This window comes from Salvia hispanica, chromosome 5, assembly GCF_029641045.1.
Source record: "Salvia hispanica isolate PSC_SH4W2 chromosome 5, Shi_PSC_v1, whole genome shotgun sequence".
NCBI classification, from domain to species: domain Eukaryota; kingdom Viridiplantae; phylum Streptophyta; class Magnoliopsida; order Lamiales; family Lamiaceae; genus Salvia; species Salvia hispanica.
The window spans coordinates 3,973,578-3,986,290 of NC_142696.1; the positions used below are offsets into that span (position 1 = coordinate 3,973,578).

The 12,713-nt window shown below is 30.7% G+C and overlaps 1 pseudogene; it reads right to left on the bottom strand.

Annotated features, from left to right (window-relative positions):
• Nucleotides 1-923: 923 nt before the first annotated feature.
• On the bottom strand, nucleotides 924-1,846 carry LOC125186906 (protein S40-6 pseudogene; annotated as a pseudogene).
• Between the last annotated feature and the right edge of the window lie 10,867 nt (nucleotides 1,847-12,713).

Here is a 12,713-nt window from a genome sequence, read left to right on the forward strand (position 1 = left end):
CCTCACTAAATTGGGAGGAGGAAATGAAAGCAAGGCAATGGTGAAGCCATTAAATCCGTGTATCCCTTTCTTGAAAAAGGTATTCACCCTTTATTATTTTTGCTTATTTCAAACTTTAAATTAAATTCAAATGTATTTTATATGTTGACATGCACCCACCTTCGTTCCACTTGCTCCTGTCTCTATAATTATATCATCCATCTCCTTCCAATAAAAACACAACTTCAACTTCTTTTTCAATTTTTGTGTGGTTTTCCCTCATTGTGGGACGAAATACAATTCTATAATGTTAAAGTAAAAAAAATTCCATGGGCTGCGACTCCTACCGTTTGTTTGTTTGTTTGTGTATGCATCAATGTTTGAAAATTGAATCTACATAAAAAGCAATTACACTGAAATTGTGTGTGGACTGAAATTAATTTACAACAAATAAATACATGATTGTATCATAGGGCAAATGATTAATGTAGGGGAAGGAGTTGGGTTGGATTAGTTGGCATTGGCAAGAAAAGTGTATGAAAAGGGTAGTAAAAAAGGCGTTGGGTTGGGTGGTCACTACACAATCCCTTAACGTGAGCACACAACTGCAAACAACAGAAAAGCCCAAAATCTGTACTAGTAAATAACTAGAGAATTATCACTTTCTCAAACAGATATAGCATCAGTGGAGCAGGCCTCAATTAAAACAGAAAATGTCATGATTTTTCATTCGGGGGCCACATGGAAATTATTGTTCATCGATTTTTCCTTCACTTGTCTGTTGCGTTTGAGACCATCCAACGAGCACCGCTGCGGATGCTCTAATGGTCCATTCTAATTTGATAACATCGCTAGTTTGATCCCTTATTGAAGATAAAATACACTTTGATAAAATTAATGACCACATATTTAAATAGCAATACATAGAAGGATTAAACCAAAAAAACACACAAACCAATCTAATTTTTTGATTAGGGCCCAATGGCCTCCAACTCAACTCTGACTCATCTCCCATCACAAAAATCCAAATTATCATAAAGGGGAAAATATAAAAAAAACAATAAGTAATTCACTAGTGACGAAATCAATAGGAATATCATAATCAGCCATCGAACCCGGTCTGGCTCCACACCGCATCTCGGACCCGGCTCATATCGCGCCCCTTGAGCGTTCGCCCCACTCCCTCAAACACCGAGTTCCGGCTGCGTGTGTACTCACGCGCCAGGTACTCGTGTGGGGGGACCAGCTCGGCGTCGTCCAAGCCGTCATCCGAGTCATGCAACGACTCCACCGAGTCGACCCGGTATATCTTGGACCAATCGGGCACGTTAACGGGCGCTGACGTGGCCATATTGCGGCCACGTGGCGATCCCTCCTGCAGGTGGAACTGGTGGATGATCCTCTGCGACGCGGCGCTCCTGGGGTCGTCGAAAGCTAATGACAGGCCGCCGGCTTGGTACCGCGGCGAGGCCCTGCAGCCGCCGAAGCTTCGATTGCGGTCAGCGGAAGCGCGTGTGCCCCAGTCTCCGTCTGCGGCTGAGAAATCCTCGCCGCTGACGGTGTCGTCGGCGACCGACCAGACGTCTTCTTCTTTGAGCTCGGATGAAGAATTCGCCGCCGTGTGGCTGCCGAAACTTCCTAAAAAGCGTTCGCTGCGGCTGGTGGTCAGTTTCCGACCCTTGGCCATGAAAGAAAACAAAGAATTGGATTCGCCGGAATGCTAATAAATCTGTTTTTGTATGAGCTCTGAAGAGTGGAAAACAAAATTTTAGGAAAAGGAAAAAGAAAGAAAGAAAGAAAAATGTTTAATTAAATATAAAAATGAGGATACGTGAGTAAATAATAATTGAGCATGTATTGTATACAGAAGAGAGCTGCGATGGCTGCGGTCGTATATATAACGATTTCATTTCGTGACGAGGGGCGTGGGGCCCACCCGTTCATTTCATTTTAATCTGGGTTTCATTTTGTCTGAATTTCAAGAATGCCACAATATGGACAAGGTGTTGAGAAGGGGAAGTTGGCTACGAAAATGTAAAATTGACGCGCGTGGTACGTACGTGCGTCTTACTAGAATGAAGCTTGTCTTGTCAGGATTCTTGCTAATTACCACAAATAGTAATTAGTAAGTAGTACTCCCTCCGTTCCCTTGAAGATGATCCACTTTCCTTTTTGGTTTGTCCTAATTAAGATGACTCATTATTTAAAATAGAAACACCTTTTATCTCTATTTTATTCCTTCTCTCTTACTTTACTCTTTTCTCTTACCACACAAAATATAATTGCATAAAATCTCGTATCGTCCAAGGAAGGGGTCATCTTCCTTGGGACGGAGGGAGTTCTTATCTTATTTTACTCCTACTAGTATAAGTTTTGTAAAAAATAAGGCACTTTAGGATGAATGCTGAATATTATAATGTGTAGCTATAAAACAAACTTGTATCCCATGTCTAAAAAATGAACACAAACATTGTAAATATATAACTATAAAAGGGACTGCCAAGTCATTTTAAGCATTCTTTTATTAATTCAATGGTCTAATTAAAGTTATGTACTATGAGTCTTTGTGAAATATAAGTACTCCTACTATTAATTGTAAAAAAAACTATAAATTAAAATCAATTTTTGCATGGACCAACGACTAAGATGAGTGCTTGTGCTCAAACTCCATCAGAACTCATTTTAGATTATGTTACCAATTAAAATGTATTCAATGTCACAATTAATGTTATAAATCGTACTATAGCTGATAGAGCAAATATTATCGGCAATTGAAATCCATGTTAGTTTGGTATCAATGAATATTTGACTAATTAGACAACCTTTGACTTTGGAAGAGCTCAAGTTTTTACTTTGCCCCCACAGCCCACGTGGACGTGGTTCCCACTATTTTTGCTTATATGTCCAGAAGTAGACACATCATGAAGATGTGGGTCCCGAATTGCACAAGTCACCTTCTGCCACGTCAGCTTGGTAGGACGTTGCATAAAAGTTTGAGATGTGACAATTATACGTTTCTTTTAGAAGAATGTGACCTTAAAATAATCACTCACCATGGGAATTCGACAGTGTGGTCGTTCGTGGGTATATACTGCAAAATGTTGTTCCAAGTATCGTGGTGCATAGCGTATAATCCCTCCATCCTATTTTAAGTGAAGCATGTTTTTTTCACGAGATTTTATGTCATATATTGTTTGATAAGTTAATTGAATAGAATAAAGTAAGAGTGATGACAAAAATAGAAAGAGTAATGTTTTTATTTATGAAATATGTCAATTAGAGTGAGACATTCCAACAAGAAAAATGCATCACTTAGAGTAGGGCGGAGAGAATATTAAGAAAAAGGTTAAATCGATGGAAAATTCACAAATTTTGATTAATTTATGATCAACTAATCACTGAATTTAAAAAAGATAGTGTTTATATCATAATTTTGATATTTTTTTCAATCGTCTCATAGTTTCATATTTGCTGGAAATGGTGTACATTGTGAAAGAAGAGAATACTATTTGAACAAAATGTCGACTACATTTAGTTAGTATGTGTACATATCATATCAAGAAATTAATGTAGCACACCAAATTTTATTACCATGAAACAGTTAAGAAAATGTCACATTGACTATTTTTAGAAGTTGCGAAATTGACCATTTTTGGCAAATTTAAAAAAAGTTTTCAAGGTTTCATTAAGATGGAGTAATAACATAATTATACCGAATTAACAAGTCAAATAAAGTAAAAATGTTAAACAGAATAAGCTCAAATGTATGTACTCTTTTGAGTAAGTGTTTCATCTTTTTGGGATTTGGTCAAAGCAACCATAGAATTACACAGGTATTTGGCATCATACAATTGGAAACATTTAAAAAAATAAATTAGTAGTAATAGAGCCGAGAGAGGAAAAAAGCATGATAACAGCCCCACAAATTTGAAGGGAGAAAGGGTTATTACTAATATGGAAAAACAAGAGAAGAGAGTGGGTTTTGTTAGAGTGCGGAGGGGTACAGCAGATTAAGGCAGGGTCCCTTTCGGGAGGCATATTGGACGGCCTTGAATAGAGGTGGGCGGGTCCAGAATATTACTCGTCGTCTAGGAAAACTAACGGAAAACCTTATCATGATTTCACCATCACACCACGACGGGACGGGTCGGATCGGGTCGGGTCCCACACACCCGCAATTTACCACTTCTCATTTAATCTGTTTCATTACTGCATATGTTATGTAATGACGAGGTTGGTTAATGGTTATATTGCTAAAAATTACTCTTATTGGGTGGTTGTGAATGACAATGACGAGGTTGTTTGTAATGCTAAGAGTTAAAGCCATATGGAGACACGTCATTGCCTTTGATATTGCGAATTTGCGATGACCTGACTTGCCCGGACCACGTCACTTTGGCTTTGTCGCTCTTGCTCCTGCCACTTTGGACTTCGAATAAAATGTCGCTTTTATTGAACAACACATTTTTATTTTATTTAAATGGGTTTATTAAAGTATAAATAGAATGTAATTTAAAATGAAAATTAATTTATAACTGAATATATTTTCAAATTAGATGATGCTCGCTAAAGTTTTAGACGAGAGAGATGTTATTACCAAATAATATAGTACTATTAGTCTATTACTCTGAATGATACGTATTTTTCGATTCAAACCATTTACTACTACTACTACTATCTATATTATCTTGACATTTTAACATCTAAGCATAATTATCTCCACCTCTAATTTTTATGCATCCATATATTATCATTCAAACTTATGAAGAAAAATGTTCAAAAGTTAGAGGTAATATTTCAAATTCTAGATTAAATAAATAAGATGATGCTAAAAGGTCAATTATGACTTTTCAAGCTCTTGCATCACGATGTGTATAAATCAGAGGTGATATGTCAAGCTTCAGACAAAATAATGTTTCAAAATCAAGTCATATAAGTATGTTGAGTTTGGGAGATTATTTATGCTTACGAAGTCTAAATGAGACGATGTGTGTATGGAAAAATGTGATTTCTACTAATTTATTATATGTAAGGTTTTTAGAAGATTGTACGAGATTAATAAATTTTTAATATATATACTTGACACAAATGCGACATATCAATCATCCAATATACTACCTTCGTCCCTTAAAATTTGTCTCATTTTGACCCGGCACGGGTTTTAAGAAATATAATGGAAAATGAGTTGAAAAAGTTAGTGGATTGAAGGTCCCTTTTATACTCCCTCCGTCCCCGATTAAGAGTCACACTTTTCCATTTTGGTCCGTCTCCAATTAAGAGTTACACTTCATTTTTACCATAAATAGTAAGTAGGTCCCACATTCCACTAACTCAATTCACTCACATTTTATTATAAAACTAATTTAAAAAAAATAGGTCTCACATTCCACTAACTTTTTCAACCAACTTTTCTTTACATTTCTTAAAATCTGTGCCCAGTCAAAGTGTGACTCCTAATCGGGGACGGAAGGAGTATATTAGTTTTATAATAAAATATGAGTAGAAATGAGTTAGTGAAATATCAGATCCACTACCAAAAATGATAAAAGTAAAATGAGACAAATTTTGAAGGATGGACGAAAATAGAAAAATGGGATAAATTTTCAGGGACGAAGATAGCATCACTTATCCATCGTATCCTAAGTCAAATAAACATGGAGTATTCAATAAAAGTTAATAGAAAATTGTAATTTTATTATCGCAATCGTATCCTAAGTCAAATAAACATGGAGTATTCAATAAAAGTTAATAGAAAATTGTAATTTTATTATCGCAACAAGAAATGAATCTTTAATTTGCTAAAATGATTTAGATTTCTGTCATTTCACATGCGCCATCCATTTAATTTAGTGAAATTCAACTAACTAAAGAACAATGCCTTTTGCGAATATTTAATAAAGTGATCTCGACAAAGGTTTACACGCATTATACCGAATTACTAGTATTATTTAACAATTTATACAGTAAGGTAATTAATAGAGTGATTTGTAAATGCATATTTTGTCAGGCAGCTTATAATTGGAATGAATCCCCATCCTATAGTCGTGCTATCCATAAAATATTTTGTCACGCAGCTTATCGTCTGGATTACTGGACACAATTTTGGGATAGTCCAATATCAAGGTGATAATTTGACTGATAAGACATTTTGACACGTACAAAAAATATCATGGGTTTAAATTTTTTTGTGGCTAACGTTTATCACTTTCTTATGGTTTGGGTTTCAGGGAGGGATCCAAAATTTATAGGAAAGCGGGGCCAATTTATTTATGAAGATAATTTAAGAATTTGAGGAATGACATTCAGAGAAAAATTTAAAAAATGCAATATATCTATAGAGTATTTAGAAAATATGAGGTGGGGCATATACTTTTCCTAAGCTCCATGCTGGGTCTTAATATTGGTTGTTCATATCAGTTGTGGAAGGTTTCCAAAGAATTATTTCATCTATAGCTAGTATTTCATTTAAATTCTTATGTTGAATTAATTTATAGTAGTATTAATATTTTCATAAATGAGAGATGACTCAAAGTTGTGGTCCGGGAGAAAGATATTTGAATGAGATCTCTTTTTCATATGTTATGGTGATTCAAAGTGGTGTCATGGTAAAAGAATTATGAATAAGGTCTATTTTGATAGTTTGTTCTATCGGGAAGTGTTTATGTATGTTTATGGACTATTTCCTTCGTCCGTTATTAAATAATTTATATTATTATTATTATTATTTTAATTTTATATGTTTAACGATTAAATGATTATTTCATTTTTACTGGTGTAATAAATAGATCTCATATTAAATTAACTTCTTTTCAACTGTTCCTATTATCTTTTACACTTCTTAAAATTTGCACTAAATCAAAGTCGAACATTTAATACCAAATGAAAAGAATATGATTGTAGGACAAATTTTTATGTTTTCTTTATTAAAAAAAAAGTAATTTTCCATAGTGTCGTTCCACTCAATTATGAGAGATTTGTTTTTTGTAATTTTTAAAAGTAAAATAAAGAATATATTAGCTATTTAGTCATACTTCAGAAAAAAAAATATGAATACAAAATTTATACTCCACTACTTTAGTCACAATTTCTAGTCTTATTTTCTTATTTTGATCTATTTATATATAAAACAAAAATCTAATTTCATTTTTAAATATGACTTACATTTTATTTGTCCTTTTCCCTACTTGTTTACACTTTAATTTATGCACATATAATTAGTATTATACTACTATTATAAATAGACAGTATTAAATATTTTGAAAATTATGCGAACTGCTACGCCACACTTGCTAATTTATTGTTGTTAAAATTTTTTGAGGACAAAGTTAACCCTACATTATCATTTGGGGGCTGGGGCTTATGACATAGCCCTATAGCTATAAGCTAAACCAATTGACGATCGATATACCCCAGGTTCTAGGTCCCAATGATTACACTGCTTTTAAGTTAGATCATTATCATATTTTTATTTATTTCTCTCTCTCAAACTACTGTTGGCAAGGTTGAATGAATTTTATAAGGTTTTATCCTAAAATCAGTAGATAGGAGAAGTGATCTAGAAATTTAATTATATAACGGTTTCATTATCTCTTTAATTATACTGATATGTAGGATATCATTATAGTTATTTTTTTATTTGCCAACGTTATAATCTAAGTTCTTAATTAATTAATGCCTATTTATGCCTCTCTTACATACTGTTAATGTGTTTTTAAGAATAGTGATCTGATTTTTCAGCACAAAAATAATACATGTTCTTTATTTTATAGATTTTGGTAACTTATGACAAAAATAATTCTAGAGACTAAACATGTGATTTTTGAGTCATATAGTTTATCTTTAAAAATTTCAATTAAATAGTACTCCCTCCGTCCCATAAAAGATGTCACACTTGTGGGATGACACAGGATTTTAGGAGGTTTTGTTTTGTGTGTTAAATGAAGAGAGAAAATATAATTTTTATATTCATGTGAGAGATAACTTTTTTCTAAAAGGAAAATGTGACATGTTTTGTGGGACAAACTATTTTGTAGGACGGAGGGAGTATCAAATATATGGGTTTTTTTTTCTTTCTTCTTTCCCTTTTCTTCTTAGTTTCTATTTCCTCCTCTTTCTTTTTTTTTTTTTAGTATTTTATACATACACCTAATTGACATTCATAATATAAATTAAGGACAAAATACCTAATTAAATCAATTGAATATTTTTAATTTAATTTTTTAGGACTAAAATACCTAATTAAAAATATTCAATTATTTTATATTGTTATAAATATAATGCATAATTTTAAATTTTAAAATACTTTATTGATTAGTTTATAATAAGATAAATAACAATAATAATTTTTATCATAATTTAATATTATATAATTTATATTTTAAATAATTATATTATAATTATTTATTAATTATGAGATATTAATGTTATAATAATATTATAATAATTAAATATAATTAAAAATATGACTATAATTAAATATGACTCATAATTTGAATTATATTAAAAAATAAATTAAATACTATAAACATCATAACAATAATAATAATAATAATAATAATAACAATAATAATAATAATAATAATAATAATAATAATAATAATAATAATACTTCCTTTCCCAAAGAGTATGAACTTTGGGTTCGACACAAGTTTAATGCATTATTGATAAAGTAAGAGAGAGATAGTTAGAGAAAGTTTTTTAAGTATTGTTAGTGAAAAATGGATCCCACCTCATTAGAGAGAAGAGGGTTTCCAAAATTGGAATGTTCATACTCTTTGGGGACGGTCGAAAAAGGAAATAGTGCATACTCTTCTGGGACGGAGGGAGTAGTATAGAAAAGAAGGATAGAGAAGATATATATTATTTTAGGTTCTCTTTTCATGTATGCTCAAAAATACCCTAATGACAAAAATGTGAAAATGTGATGTTTAGGTGATATTCTGGGGTGAAAATTAGCATTATAATATTGAAAATATGATCTTTAGGTACTAAAAATGATATAAAACAAAGATCTAAGTATTATTTTAAGAAATGTATTTTATTATCATATCTTCTTTCACGTGTAAGTCTTGCTAAATCATAATTAAGTCTAATGCTTCCAATTTAAACATCAATTAACAACACTATACCACTATATATTTAGATTTGCAATGACGACGAAGATTCCATTTTTGGTGGTTTAAATACAGTTTTACTGTCTAATGGATGTCCACCAATCGAATTTGCTCCACTTATTCTTTTGTAGATGAAATGTCATTAATCAGTGCAGCAAATATTACTAGAATAATCCACAATTATTTGATAATGAGATTCTGTTCAAACTCATAGAATATCAGTGTTAGTAATAAAATTCATGATTCCAAGTACAGAACCACATTTAACTAATAAGTTCAAACAAATTAATAATACTCCGTCATAATAATAATTTAACTATAGAAAATAAACCAGAATCTTGGCTTTTCACAGCCTAGCTAGCTACAGGAGTGTTCCTTCGCTTGTAGACCAGACTGCCGTGTTTTCATCTTATTTATACAGCTTGCATATATATCTATAAATACTTTAATTTTTTGTTTCTAGGTGTCATACTTCAATATATATATTTAATCTTGCTTTAGCTTGCATACATTATACATGGTCAATTCATACAAATTTGAAATATATTTACGACCAAACAAGACTAACAACATGAATCAAATGAGCCAAAGAAAGTAGTAGGAGTAGTATAAATAATCATGTACTAAGTAGTACCTTAAAAAAAAAAAAAATTAGTAGGAATAAAGAATCTTAGTTTCGGGAGCTGTGTTTTGATTGGACTTCAAGTATTTACAGACAGATTTGGCAAATTACAATCTGTCTGTAGATAAATTGTGACAGATTTGGATCCCCTCCTGTGGTTGATAGCACAGCAAGGGCTGCTGTTCCTCCCAATGTATTATTTTATTGTTAAATAATAATGTTAAAATATTCATATCTTTTATTATAAATAAATTTGATGTGTGTGCATAATAGCACAGCCCCTACTGTGCACAGCAGGGGATCCTAGCCCAAATTGTGACTTGTAAAATATGGGTATGTGAAATTATTCTCTCTTACTATTATATTTATATGTATATACTCCATACAATTACAAGGATATTTAAAAGAGCATTACTCCCTCCGTCCGTGAATAAGAGTCCCGTTTTTTTATTTTAGTCCGTCCGCAAATAAGAGTCCTATTTTTCCATTTTAGTCCGTCCGTGAATAAGAGTCCCGGTTCACTTTTACCATAAATGATAGTAGGGTCTCACCTTCCACTAACTCATTCCACTCACATTTCATTGAAAACTAATATATACAAGTGAGACCCCTATTCCACTAACTTTTTTCCACCCACTTTTCTTAACATTTCTTAAAACCCGTATCGCTCATGAATGAGACTCCTAATGGCGGATGGAGAGAGCAGTAGTATAAAATAAAGTGATGCTAAATGGCCACATTATGGCCAGCCATAATCTTAAAATATTATTAAAATTCTGTGTAATTAATGCTCCATTGCTGAAATTTATGTCTTTAGAGAGTAACAATTTTTTAAAAACTAATATAACCTTAAATATTAAATACTTATGTAGTACTAGAATATATTTAGTTATGTAGTAGAATATATTGTATTTGTATCTAAAATAAGTAGTATTCGTATATTTATATGATTAACAATTTCATAAGTGTTACACATTATATTTATAAATATTATTAAATGTGACACAATAAAATTCTATTACAAAATTGCAGGAAGTCTTATTGTTATCGTAAACAAATTTTCAATTTAAGTATTACTCACCATATAAAACAAATTCTCATTTTTTCAATTTACTATTCGTTGTTGAATTATGCTACAATCAATTTGAAGTTATATTAACTGAATTAATCCCAAACGATAATTACGTAAAATCCCAAATGATAGTTTTAATCAATTTTGACTATACTAGCACTATTTAATTCTAATAACATAATCTATCCTAATTAAAGACATGCATTAATAATGAAATTTACGCATCAACAATTATTTAATCTTCCCATAATTGGTAAATGCTTTTAATTACTAACTACAATTTTAATTTTAACTAATTCTTGATTTAAAATACATTTAATCATAATATTCAAGTAACTTATAAATATTAGTATTGATAAAAATATCATTTTAATATTTTTTCGGGGAAGAGTATTTCAATATTAAAATATAATATCATATTTTGATATTATCAATTACGAGTAATTAATTATATATACTCCCTCTGTTCGAACTAAGTTAGTTGTAATCCTTTTTGGGATGTTTCAACTAAGTTGAATCATTTCCTTTTATAACAAAAAACAAAACATCCAATCACTCTTACTTTATTCAATCATCTACTTTACTGACTCTTTATCTTTCTTATTTTATTTCCCTCTCGTATTTTTTAACACAATTTTTAAATCTCCGTGCCCAAAAGTTTTGACTCAACTTAGTTGGGACGGAAGGAGTATAATACTGGAGTATAATACTATAATTTTATATATAAAATATTATTATTGATTTTTGTAATATTTCATGATATAGTGGTGTATATATTATACATTGTAGTATTATGTCATAGTATACTTACTAGTCCAGAAATATATTCTACTGTAAATACTCGATGCAATTAAATATATTATACTCCTTCCGTCCGAATAAATATGAAACATTTGGTTTCCGGCACAGGATTTTATGCAAGTGTTGTTTTGTGAGTTAATGAAGAGAGTGTAAAGTAAGAGAGAAGGAAAAGTAGAGAGAGTGGTGTTTCCATTTTAGGAAATGTTTCATTTTTAGTGGGACAACCCAAAATGGAAAACATTGCATTTCTAATGAGACAGAGGGAGTACATTGTAGTATTATGTCATAGTATGCAATTAAATAGCTTAGTCTTTTGAATTAGTTTTAAACCCATTTATAGTTGATTTAATGTTTGAATTGGAAATTTCAATTGTTCTTAAAATTCGGTTGATCATGGATCAATTGGAAAATTTATTTAATCTTGAGTTCAATTGAATAATTGAGATCCACATTAATTTGAATATAAAATAATTGAAGATTTAAAATTAATTTTATTTGATCTTAGGTTCCATTGGATAATTATGATATAAATTAATTTGAACTTAAAATAATTCTTAAAATTCATTCGATAATTAAAATTTCAATCATATAAAAATAATATGAGTCACTTATAGTGAGACAAATGGAGTATTTGTGATGCCATAATATAACAATGTACTATATATATAGGAGTACTAATTAGTCAGACAGATAAAGTAGTATATATACACAAATATATCAGTTGAATTTTAGACAATTTGAAATATCAAATTATTTAAATAATAGTATGATATATTTAAATCTATATTCAGGTATTATGGAATTTATATAACATTGTGTCACAAATTTAGTATGAAGAATAGTTACATGACTGTCATAATGTCATGTAATAACAAAAGATTCAAATAATGCGTAATTACTATCATTAATTGAATAGAATTCCCAATTATCAAATGGAGGTTCATTTGATTAATTAAAGAGTATTTGATGTTCAATCGATTAATTGTAAAAGGGGAATAAATATGAATTCAATGGATGACTCGAAAATTTGATCAATCTAAGTTTTAGTATAATATTTATTAAGTATGGAATAGTGAATGTTGAATCAGTTTATATATTTCATTATGTATATTCTCACACTCTAATT